General features: G+C 44.3%; 1 protein-coding gene across 3 annotated transcripts in view; it reads left to right on the forward strand.

Moving 5' to 3' along the window:
• sema5ba (sema domain, seven thrombospondin repeats (type 1 and type 1-like), transmembrane domain (TM) and short cytoplasmic domain, (semaphorin) 5Ba) overlaps nucleotides 1-12,872 on the forward strand; it is a 149,390-nt gene that overhangs the window by 75,733 nt on the left and 60,785 nt on the right. The window lies entirely within an intron of this gene.

Raw genomic sequence — 12,872 nt, forward strand, 5'->3', positions numbered from 1 at the left:
CTTCTATATATTCCAAACTGCTGCTCACTAGAAATGTAAAAAGCACTCCCAGATCAGGTATATGGCCAAAGCCCGACTGTGCTCTAAAAGTTAATGATAGGGATATTTATTTACACGACAGTTTAAATTACCTTCTGCAGGAGAGTGCATGCTGATGTGTTTTATGAAAGGCTTTTGGTGATGTGAGTGTCGGGTATAGCTGCGGGTGTTAGCTCTAAGGCGCAGGGTTGCCGTATGGTTGCATCAGGGATCACAAGTGACAAGCCTCCGCCTCTCTATGGGACTGTGTATCTAAACTGGTATATGACTGTCACGGAGTAAAGAAAAGCAGTCTTTATGTAACCCAGACTACAGTGCGCAGTTTCCATGCTTCAAATGACTGCAGGTTGTCTTTGTTTCAGTTTGCCGAAGTTTTCCACCGCTGCAGGCGAATGAAATTAAGGTTAATGTTATTTCTTTCAACTCTGTACAGTATGCAAGGATAGGAGCAAAGCATAATAACACCATGTAGTCTCATTCAATACAAAGCAGCAATACATCTTTGGTCACTGAGTAAATCCACATTTGCAGTTGGAGTTTAAAGGACCATAGTGTTGGTTTTGCATGCTTTAGCCAGTTAACGTGTGTACTTCTGCGTTTGTGTACATTTTTCCACAGCACAGTCCATGTTATGAGACTGATTTTCCACTTTACATGCAAACACTGGTTTCAGCCGAGGCAGTGCAATCATGGAGATAGGAAAGTTGCTGTAATCCATCCCTCCGTCACTGTGATCATTAAGTGTGCTTTAGTTTTTGACATTTTTTGGAGCTCTGACATTTGAGATTTGAGAATTGGCTGCTGAAACACATGAAAGCTGTGTTAACAACGTGGTCAAGTCAAACAGCGTGGATGAAGCGAATTTGTTAGACTCTTGCATGAAAAACGTTCAATAATGACTTTCCACAATGCACCAACAAAGACGCGTCTGTAGAGGTTGTGTTGTGATTGTGGACTGATGCTGCACTGAAATAAAGCAAGAGAGGACAGGAAATCAATCAGAAAATGCACCGTGTGATCTCAGGAGCGGTTGGCAGACATATACGTGATGTGTAGGTGATAGGTTGCAGCACATTAACACTCGCTCCATTTTCAGTCTTGTTTAATGGGGAAGAAACGCAATTATTCCATCCAGATCACCAACGTCGGCACTTTCACGGCTTGTGTAACCCTTTTTCAATTTTCTCAACCTTTTTTTTTCTTTTTTAAGTCACCAAAAGTAGGTTAAGAAATCAATTTGCAGCATCGGTTACATTATTATTTCAAGGACAACGACAGGCATTATTTTACACAGCATTTCCCCACAGGACGAAAGCACATCACCAGACTCGACTTTGTCTGACAAAGTCCCCTTTCACCGCAGCCACGACTGAATGACATGATGTGTACAGCTGCCACCCGTGTGTCACTGCCGATATCAATGCGCCTTTTGTCTGCGTGTCCTAGTTGTCTAGTTTTGGAGGAGAGAAGTTGACTTATGCGGGTTTTCATTTGTTTTCACCCTGGCTGCATCTCCCAGCTCTGTGTAGCTGATCTCTTTGTCCTGATCTGCCATCTGAACATCCTCATGATATGTAGGAAGCATACACACACACACATACAAATACCCGCACCCCACACACATGCACTCAAACCTACTACATGCTACCTAAATTCTCTAAATTTGTCTTTCTCCCTCACTCGCACGCCTACACACAAGTCCTCAGCTTATTGTGAGCTATAGGGATAAATGAGGTAGATCCTTCCTCGCTCTGGCCGGTGCGGAGGTGTCATCCGTGATGCCAAGGCGGAAATCAATGAGAACATTATACAAAACTGCCCAGCGAAGCAGAGAGGAGGGTCTGTACCCCCGTGCTCATTTTGCCAGTAAACGAAAGCTGTCCAAAGAGAGAGAGGAGGGCGGCATCTTAAAATACTCCCTTTCTTTTGTTGTATAACCGAGTGGAAAACAAACCCAGATCTCCCGCTTGCCAGTCCAAGCCTCTGCTTCAACATCAAAGGCTCATTTCTCCAAGGCATATAGCTTAGATTCCCGAACCAGTGATATGTTGCTTAAATATCCAAACCACCTGTCAGAGGCTCAGGCTGTTTTCACACCGGGTTTGTTTGTTTCTGTTCAGACGTTCAGTTCTCTGCGCTCCCTCATGACCCTCAGTTTTCTTCATCAAAGTGTAGCTCTTTGATAGCAGCACCAAGAAATGATGCCAGCACCCATTTACATTTACATAGGAAGCATGTAAAATGTACAGAGAGAGGACAGGTGGACTGAAAGAGTGCGATCACCTGCACTGGCTGTAAAAAAAAGACCACCCCTGTATGATGGAGGGGGAAACTGCATTGTGCTTTTTTATCCAAAGTGACAATAAGAGCATTGAGCCCTGTGGGTACAGCCTGAAAACTGCCGGAAGTACATCAGCCTCATCAAATATGATGAAATGCTTGAAGTGCTGCATTTAAAAACAAAAAGAGAGAGAGTTTTTCTTATTATGGGTCGAGGTGCAGTCTGAGCAGATGAGTTGGATGTGTGGAGCAGCACACAGTCAGGGTGTAGCTGAGCGGCAGCCGGGCCCCCCTTGTAGTGAAGGAGGAGCAGTTATGAATCAATTGACTGGCTAATCAGTTGATTCATTTTGCTCAGTTCAGTGCAGAGATATCAGTACATGCCATCTGTTTTAGTGTTGTGAGGTGAAGAGAGGTGGTGAACTGTTGGGTTTCTCCTTAGCATTAAGTCTAACATTTCGACTTTAGGCTGGTTGCCAGGTATCAAAAAATCGTTTACTTGCTTTAAATTACCGGTGAAGCTTTCTATCGGAACGACCTTGTTTATTTCTCTGTGTCGCTGTAATACAGTTAGGGACTTTTCTTTAATCCCCTGCAGCAAAATGCACCGTCTCACTAACAAAAGAAGCTGAGCTGATAAAGTACAGCATACTGCACAGAGGTGAAGTGCAAGTCCCAGTATGTTGTTCTTTATTAAGCTAAACGACTGCATAACAATGAAATCAGTATTCACATTATTAAGCAGTCGCACGTTTACACTGGCCTCGTTTAGTGCGGCTGGCCGAACCCAATTAACCGCTCCTGGTCCTCCTTGAAGGGTTGGTCTGCTGTCAAGTGAACTGAGGAGCGGTTCAGTTCTGTGTGACCGCCATTCCGACCAATCATACTGTTTTATGGCAAATGCAAACAAGTCGTGGTGGGCCAGGTGTTTTCTGTGATAAGCTCGTCTGATGGCGGAGCGTCTACTGTGGATCAGCTGTATTATATTACTCAGTGCCCGCTGCTTGCCAGACATTCACATGTGCAGCCCTCTAAAGTCTGCTGATGTAATCTCCAGATCGTAACCAGCATGAACATAAACTGAACTTTTTTTTTTACAGTCTTCTTCTCGTGGATTTATTGGTGGTTGGCAGACAGCTTTCGGGTGCATTACTGCCACCCACCCACCGATCTGGAGTGTTTTGTTTAGTGCTCTGGACTGTTTGATTTCGGCCAATTGGAAAACAGAAACAATGAATCCTCCTCGCACTGGTTCAATTTAGGAAACAACCTTAGTCTGGTTCATTATAAAACCAGGCTTATTTAAGTGCTGTCTATAGGAAAAAATACTGTAGCTCAGCAACCACCTACTGTACCTGCTGCAGTTGTTGCATCATGATCATTATGTGGCTTTTGTAGTCGTTCGTTAAGCTTTTAACCAGGATGCATACTGTGTATCGTAGCTGAAAGTCTGACATTTCAGTCATTAGAGAGAGAAGCTTCAAAAGCTGCTGATTCTGTGCACTCAGTTCAGCTGGAGAATTTGTTAATAAAGAAGTGTTTGCTCATTCACAGAGCACATGGATGCCACAACACGCCTAGGAAAAAACGCTACCTTCTCTGCATCTATCCAATGCACCTTTACTACGTGGCAGCCCATTTGAACTCCTCTCTGCTCTGCTGATGCTGCAGCTGCTTCATTACTCTGCTCGCGTCACCACAACCATCGCTGCTCCCTCAGAGCTTTAATCTACTCTGGTCTCCGGCAAGAAGAGGTCTGCTATCATCACTCCCCAAACTTTCTCTCTGTGGAGGTTTTAGCGTATGCTGCAGGGAGTGATGAGTTCAGGGCCAAGAAGCTATCCTATTGGGGCACTGACTCTGTTCTTAATACACACAAACAGTGCCACAGTTTGACTGGAACCAATCACAGGCCACCTTGTTCAGGTGGATTCTGGTATGGTTTTCTAGTCCAGACTCAGTTTCAGGAGAAGTCATTTTTCAGCTCTTGTTTTCTGCTTTTTTTTTGTACCCAGCATGATACTGAAATGTAGAAGACAAAAACAGCTTTGAAAAGGAAACAATCTGAAGTATTGTCTCTTTACAACACTGCTCTAACGACTTAAACCTGAGCACACTGTGGTCTTCTAAAGTCAAAGATTCAGCCTTATTTGAAGGTAGCATCAATTACCGCTGTGAAAGTCAACTGCAGCAGCTCCACTCAGGAGCCAAGTCGACCTGTACGAATGGAGTCAGCCCTGTGGGACGCAAAGCACGGCTGGCTTTACCTTAAAATAAAGGGCTCCCATTGAAAGTGGGTGAAAGTCATACTAATGCTATTTAGAAACGACTTGCTGACTGATTGTAAAGCAAATCAAAGAGGGTGGCCCACTCACAGCCTAATCACAATGCTGCTTTCTCCGCTCTCCCATTCACCTGCCGGGACCAGTCGGCCTGAACTTTCTGAGTGGGCCATTATCATGGCCTGTAACCACACACCGCCGTCACCAGCGCCATCCCTCCCCGCTTTTAGTGTCCGCTTCCCTCTGCAGTGTGAAGCTATTAGAGATAGTGTGTGTTGGTGTGGGTGGTTTGTTTCTGTCATCCAATGGGCTACCCATGACAGCATCAAATTAGAGAGCTGGCCCAGACCAATCTGCCTCACACCTGAAGCCAACACAACCACGGTCGTGGTGCAAGCAGAAGAGATGAAGGGCTGGACAGATTTTTATTACTGCACATATATGTGTGTCTACATGTGTGTGTGTGTGTGGTGGCAAAATGAGCGTGCACATGCCAGCTTTGCATTCTTATGGCGGCTGAGGGTTTTGAAGGCAGAGCATGCCAGAGGAGGGAGGGCCACCGAGGTGCTGATTCCAGGGCTTTTAAAGGCTCAGCCTGGGCCGCTCTCTTCAAGCACCTGGGAGAACACCTGCCACGGCCATTAGTGAGCAGGCAAGCGTAGAGGAATGAATGCGTAGGCAATCAGCGGAGAAAGAGAGTGAGAGGAGCCAGACAGGGAGAGCTGGCCATAAAAGAGGTAGGCAGGAGCCGGAGAATGAAAGACAGAGAAGATAACAGGAAGAAAAGGAACAAGAAGCCACAGCAAACACCAAGAGAACAACACTGAAAATCACACATACAGAGCTGAGATGAAGACAAATGGGAAAGAAAAGAGGAGTGAATATGAGAGAGAGAGAGAGTGTGAGGGAGGTGACAAGCTTTCAGTCTGCTCCAGTTCAGCGTTTCCTCCGCGGACGTTTTCTCAAGTGAGCCCCCGTGCCTCTGTGGAGTCATACAGAAGAGTTTCCTCGGTACCTGCGCAGGACGTGTCTGCAGAGAGCTTTCAGAGCCTTCAAAGCCTGTTGTCGTGTTTTTGGAGAAGAAAAGCAGACCTCGACAAAGTAGCAGGAGCTTTTCAGTAAATAAGTAATTGGAACATTTCCCAGCTGCCAGATAAAAACATCAGCGTACAATGATCATGTGTCAAAGAAGTGATGAAAAGAGGACGAACAGAGGAAGCAAGCCTGTTAACTGTTTGATTCATTAAGTAGAACTGAATCTATCCTAGCTCACTATTTTAAGGCACAAACGGCTCTAAAAATACTTGAACATGGCCGTGTTGTCTAGCAGTATGCATGTCACATAGAGAATATTGTTTTTATGCCTGATATTTCTCACTTAAAGGATAATTAATAGTTTGTTTCAACCAGGATTTTGATTTGAAATTTTGGAAGTCAATTATGAAGGATGGTGTTACTTAAGGCAGAAAAGCAGAGTCAGGTTTGCATTAGTTTGCCAATGGAGCAATGAGCCTTTGCTATCAAATCAGGCTGTATAATGAGCTATAAATTGTCACTTTCGTGATGGAAGTATCTCTGACTCGGCTATCAGTCCTGATGATATTGTACCCAACAAGTTAACTGCTGAGATTTAGATGATCCACTAAAAAGAAGTCTGTGAGAAAAACAAGCAGTCAGATGATCAGACAGGTTGTAAAAACCTCCCAGGTTAGCCAACAGTGAAATTAAAACCATTATTACAGTCTGTTACAAGCATCCATCACAGTTTACAGACAGGTCTCCTGCTCCAGCTGTCACCTGTGGTGCTTACCGTAGTTGGTTTCTATTGCAGTAATGGATTATTATAGACATTTTAGGTTTTCTCTTCAGATGAAGCGGTTTAGCGTAGCTGGTTAAACTATTATCTGAACATCTCACTATATTGAATCTTGTCTTTGCCAGAAGTCTTATTATACCAGTGTAACTAATAGAAAACTATGAAAAAAGTTGTGATAAACCAGAAATATCACTTAAACTTATTATATTATACTGGAATACTGAATTCAGGGAGTGGAGATATATGTACAAATACAACATGCCCTGCACTTTATCCACATACTGTACTTCAAACACAAACACACATTTCACCATCCATCCTCCGGCTCAAGTGCTGCTGCAAATTCTTTGAGTTTTGCGTCTCCACCCTCCCTCTCTTTTCCTTTTTAAACTCCCCTCTCTCTCTCTTTGTCTGTCTTTTTTTTCTGGGATGTGGTGCTGGTATTAGTGCTGGTGGTGGGTCTGACTGCAATCCACCCACATGCTCTGTCCTAGCAGCACCCACTGAGCTCCTTCTCTCTATTGTGCTGGCCGGCCTGATCTCCACTGCAATCAGAACAGCAGCAGGAAGGTGGTGGGAGGTGTGTGCGTGTCTGTGTTTGTGTCTGTGTGTGTGTGTGTGTGTGTGGTGGGGGATAAAACAGAGGAGTGGGAGAGTGGTAAAAACAGCGGAGGTATAGAAAAGCTCAAGCATTGGATGGGTGGGAGAGGGAGCAGAGCTGAAGTAAGAGCTCTGTTTCTGTCATCGGTCTCAGTGTTTATGTTTCTTTGTGCCGGGATGCAGATCTGCCAGATGTGTGATGAGTAATTCCGCTGCTAAAGAAAAAGATAAAGAAATAACAGCAACTTTTGACAGACAAAATTCTCATGGGTGAGATTGGGATGAATGCACGGCGATCTCAGTTTTTCTTTTGCCTCCTTCCTGTTCTCTCACTTTCTTTTGTAGTTCCAAAGTAATAGAAAATAACAGAAGCAGAGCTCTGTTTAGACGGGCCTTTCTTTCTTCCACATGTTGCGAGGTACTAACAGGAGATAGAATATTGATTTGTCTCCCGCTAACATATTTGTACAAAATCGAGGAACTACAGAACTGTCTTTATGTCTTTGGTTTGTTGTTTTGTTTGTGAGTCACAGCAGTCAGCGTTGCCCTTGTCAGTTTGTGATAGTTTGTGTAGTTTGTTTCTTTAAGTCGGGAATGGCAAGAAATGTTGTCGCTCCGCGGCTCGAAGCCCATTCCTCACAGATGCACACACGCATTCACATAATTACTGCAGCCGTCATGTGGCTGCGCTCTCCCTCTTTCTGTCTTCTCCCCCCTTTTTTCTTCACGTGCACACACAGATGTGCAGTAGCTCAACGAGGTCGAGGCATCTGAGGCTCCAGAGGTAAACTTATTTGAGGAGATGGTGAAGAATGTAGCTCCTGGTATCAGCCTTTCAGCCGGTACAGGGTCACAGATGTACTGACCTTTTTACTGAGCTTAAGTACTAGCATTGACAGTGATGGATGGAAATAAGCAGAGGAGAAGGAATAGGAATGGGAAACCGGTGTGCAGCTGGTAGAAATGTAAGAGTGAAAAGGCTATATTATAATGTCCTGCTCTTTGCTGACATTTTTGAAAAAATAGAATTTATGCATTTTGTACTGTAACCAAAAATGCTTGGTTATGCATGGTCTGTAAATTAAAAAGCAAAACAGAAAGCTTAAAGATTGTTATATCATAGGTTTGAAGGAATGCTCAGAATTAGAATAAGTACAAAGAATAACGCCAATTACTTTTGCTTTTAGTATCAAGCATTAAACCCCTGCAGGTGGCTTTGAAAAGTCTGCAGCCTGCTCAGGGAGGACAGCAGCTGTAGTCGGCTTGGATTCACAGCACCAGGTTGGATAGATTCCAGCGGTGGCAAAGCTTCATGCCAGCAACAGAAAGGTTTTAAAATGTCCACAGAAACTTCTCAAACCACGTCTACAGCATGAACTTTTTGTCAGCGGTCTATTCGCCTGCTCGGTGTCTTCCAGGCGCCCGTATCATCGTCAGAACATGACGATATGAGTGTGCAGCTTTGGTTTGGTGGGAGGGTGGTTAGCTGTTAGCTGCTGTCTTTTAAAAGAATTAGCAAACAAACAACTCGTAGTTTAGATCGCTGTTATCTTAAACTGGTTCAGATGCAATTTTAAAATACGACTGCTTTCAACAGTAGAGCTGAATGAACTAAATCACGCAGCAAATATCAATGCAGATGAAAAACAGGAAGTAAAGTCACACTAAACAAATGAAATGTAAAGGAAAGATAAAAGGCCTTTCTCAGTCTACTCTCTTGTCTCTACTTCTGTTCTTGTGTCCCCTCCTGCACAAATATCCCAGCATTCACTTCGGCATTCAAGTGAGGAGCGGCAAGCAGCAGAGAAATGTTTTGTTTGTTTGTTTTTACAATTTTTGCATGCTGTTTATCACTCAAGAAAAACAATTTGTTTGTTGAGCAATAGTGCACGTGTAGAGGAGTACAGGGAGGTGATGGGAGGGGGAGCAGAGAGGTCTTTGTCATCCCATCAGATAATCCCTGCATAGGTAAGACAGCAGTGACATGGAGGTGGAACGTAAACACCACTCTGTCTGGATCCTCTCATATCTGTCTCCATCCATCCAGCTGCTTTAACCCACTGCTCTACTCTCCCCACGCTTACTTATTGTCTCTGTCGCTTCCTCTACCATCATGCATCATCTATATCCCATCCACTGAACAAATCACAGGCCTGTCCCTCCTCAGGGGAACATTTGATTCGCTCCTCATGTGGGACTGCTGTTGCATTTCTATCAGGTTTGTTCCTCCAATGAATCTTTTTGTCTGTGTCCATTCACTATGTCGCTCCACTTGTTTTCCATCGTATGCAGCAATCAGGTTGTACATCAATATGCACACCTTGTGCTCCAGACAGCGTTGCATGCGTGTACGTCACTGCCGACCATAATGGACGCACATTCCAAGGCAAAGCTGCTCATTCATCCAAACCGGCGTCGCACGTCACAGTACAGCCAAGCCGCGGTGGGCGAGGATAGGAAAACGTGTGCAGGCCAGTGAAAAAAGTTGAGCTTGACTTCTTATTTCTGTCTCTTTAAGCTCCAAAACACACACACACACACATACATCCTCGCTGCGATCCTGTAGGTGTGCTGCTGCTGAGTTGCAGTGCTCCGTGTGGCAGGGCACAGTCAGGTGTTTCTCTCTCATTGGTTTGCCCTTTTGTAAATGCGTGGGGGTTAATGGGGTCGTGGAAAGGAATGACGGAATTTTTTTTGTTTGATTTCACTCTTTCTAAAAATACAGTTCTTCTTTATACCCAATTTCAAGAGCCATTATCCCTGACATGAGTGGACCCAAAGGGGGGTCTTTTTTTTCCAGAGCCACACGTACTTGCTCTTGAGGTCACCTCTATTTTGTTGTGTCCTGATTTTCCATGTGGGAGACTTTTCCTTTTGTTTGTTGTTCCTTTTCTTACTGAGAGCATGTCAGAAGTTCTGAGACAGGAGTGGTCCCCCGTGTGTTCGGGGCCTGGGATTTGTCCTTGACGCGCTGTTTGTGTTTGGGGTTGTCTGAGTTGAGCTGCGGTCTCTGGCTCCCACAGCCGGCTGATGATGAGCAGCCCCCAGGTGGCTGTCCTGCTGTGCGACATGATGGTCTGTCTCCTCAGAACTAAAGACCGCTTTGCCAGATGCAAGGCTGGCTGCAGGCTGACAGTGGTACTCAAGCAAAACTGTGCTGTGGTGCTGCACTGTAATCTGTGGTTTTAACATTCAGAAAAGCTGAGGTAAAAGTACTACGATACATTTCCCTTTGTTGCTCTTACTGTTCTCTGAGCAGTTCTACCTTTCTGATATATTGTATTGTCAGTAATTTAACTTATTCTTGCAATATTTTGGAGTATGTAGAAACATCAGTAGTGTGATTAATGCGCTGACTCTTTGACCTTGTTGGCATTGTTATGCTTATGGGGTTGCTTGGTTTGTTTCCTGTTTTATTTTGAAGGTTGCTCTCCTCTTTGCCATGCATTATTTCACTTCCTGTCTTTGTGTGTTTTCCAGCAGTGATAGTCACCTGTCTCCCATCAGCCTTCCCTCTCTAGTGTGTTGAACTCTGTGTGTTTCCCTCAGTCCTTGGTTGATTGGTAGGTTGTCTGACTGTGTGTCAGGCGGTCCAGCCCATTCCAGTGTTGTTGAACCATTGTTTTGTTTTTCCTGGACCTTGCCTGTTTTTGGACTTTTGTATTCCTGCCTGCTCCCTGTTGAATTTGTTTGCATGTTTGGACTGTCTTCTCTGGTTTTGACCCTTGCCTGTCTCGCCATCCCGTAAGCCTTTTGTTCATTTGTAAAAAATCAAAGCTCCCCCTTCATAGTCTGCATGTGGGACCCACCTCTTATTTCCCTGTATCCTGCTTGTGACAGGGATCAGAAACCACGGTGCCACATTTCCTTCACTGATTCCTTATAGAGCTGCAAAGTGGGATAGGCTGCTGGTGTTGGTGAAAAAAGTGTTTTTCTTCATTCTGTACTCCCATTTTAATTTTTTCTTTCAACAAGTGGCCTCTGCTTACAATCCTAGATGCAACAGTAATAATTTTAACCCCATACCAGTAAAAATGAGCCTACAACGTCTATACGAGGCATACCCAAAGTAAATTGATACCTGTTCTTGAACCACTTGATTACACGCATGGATCAAATTGTGTGTAAAATCCATATTAGCATTGAAATCCTTGAAATTAGGTTTCTGGATTTTTAAATAACTGAGTGAAGTGGCACGCCGGCGTGTTATGAATTTAATTGACTATTTGAAGCGTCACTCATCTGCAAAATCAGTTGTGATTGGCTCGAACTTGGAATAATAGCAGGAGGCCCTCTGTTTCACTCTAAATACCATACTACTGCTATATTATCCATGAATCTAGCTGTTGTTGCATGAACAGGAATCCAGTCCAGAAGTGCGTTGGTGGACTGCTTTAAACTGCAGATTATCTGAACAGCTGTTCACAGCACAGAAACAGCCAATCACAGAGCTTAAAATTCTAAAACATGCACTGCTAACACTGAGCAGAAGCTAAAGATGGTGAAAGCTGATAGTAGGAGATAGGAATATTTGCAGGTGATGTAGAACCATTAAGTCCGTCAGAGGGACAGTTACTGCCGGCTCCAACAGCTGGGTGGACTGTTTGCTGTTGTTTAGTCCCAGCGTGCATCGTCTCCCTGCGGTGGATCGAGGTCAGGAGTCAGGAGAGCAGAGCTGACCTGAAGGGTCACATGGTCAAGTGTCACTGTTTGCTCCTTTAAACAGGAAATGCCTTGTGCAAACTCCCTCATCAGCAGAGATTGTTGGGAACGTCCCAGTACGCCAGAGGAAAAATAAAGGCATGTGTTATTGTAGGTGTTTCCGTGTGACATTTCACATTCCTCCGGGACAGGAGGAATTTGCATTTAGTTATGCTGATGACACACTGACCTTTTCTCATGCAGGTAGTATTATATATGAATTCCCATCTACATTATGCATGTCTCATACAGCTACAGTCGTCGCAGTGCTGAAGGGCAGAGTGGATTCATGGAGGAAGCAGAGGATCAAACTGAATGAAAGGCCACGGGACGAGCATTAAGCTGACCCTCTCAGATATTCATACCCTTGATTCGCCCACTGTATCAAGCTCCTCTCTCTTGCCCTGCAGTTTGATGACTCATGCCTGATTTCATTCACACCCTTTGTTAATTTCTGTGCTGCAATTTGGCCGGCGATTTAATTATTGATGTGGTCTTTGTCAGAATGAAGGGATAATCTGTGAGCCACGGAGCTGAGAGCAAGAGGGGGCTACTTGTCACCCTGTGATGTGCTGCAGCTTGGCGAGGCAGCTGGGAAAGAGTAACAATCGCTCATGACATGCACAGTGTTTTTGCACTGGTGCCTGCATGTGTACACAAGGCTCATCATTGGTTTTTACTAATAGGTGTTTGCTTGGATTTGTGTCCCCACTAACCAGAAAGTTGTGTTGGCTGCTGCCAGAGAGGAATGAATTGGTTTGGTTTGCTTCTATTCAGTCAGAAAGCAATCTATACATGCTGCACTTGCAAATATATATATATATACAATACATAAATACACAAATACATCTATTACATACAGATATCAGCACTTATGTTATCCACAACAGGTCACAGATTAAACCCAGCCCTAAATGCAGACAAAAGCTGATATGTTGCATCATATCTACTGTTCAAAGTTGCACCTGAACACACCACTACAGATTCCAAGACAACTGCTGCATGAGTGGAAATGACGAGCAAATAGTCTGCATTTGTCATCCATAAACAACAATGGGAAGACAAATAAGCAGGAGCATATTTTCATTGCTCTGTGAGGCTGTTTAAAAAGCCTCAGTCATTAACATTACAGTGAAAAAGGCATACTGGCACCA

This window comes from Chelmon rostratus, chromosome 13 (genome assembly GCF_017976325.1).
Source record: "Chelmon rostratus isolate fCheRos1 chromosome 13, fCheRos1.pri, whole genome shotgun sequence".
NCBI classification, from domain to species: domain Eukaryota; kingdom Metazoa; phylum Chordata; class Actinopteri; order Chaetodontiformes; family Chaetodontidae; genus Chelmon; species Chelmon rostratus.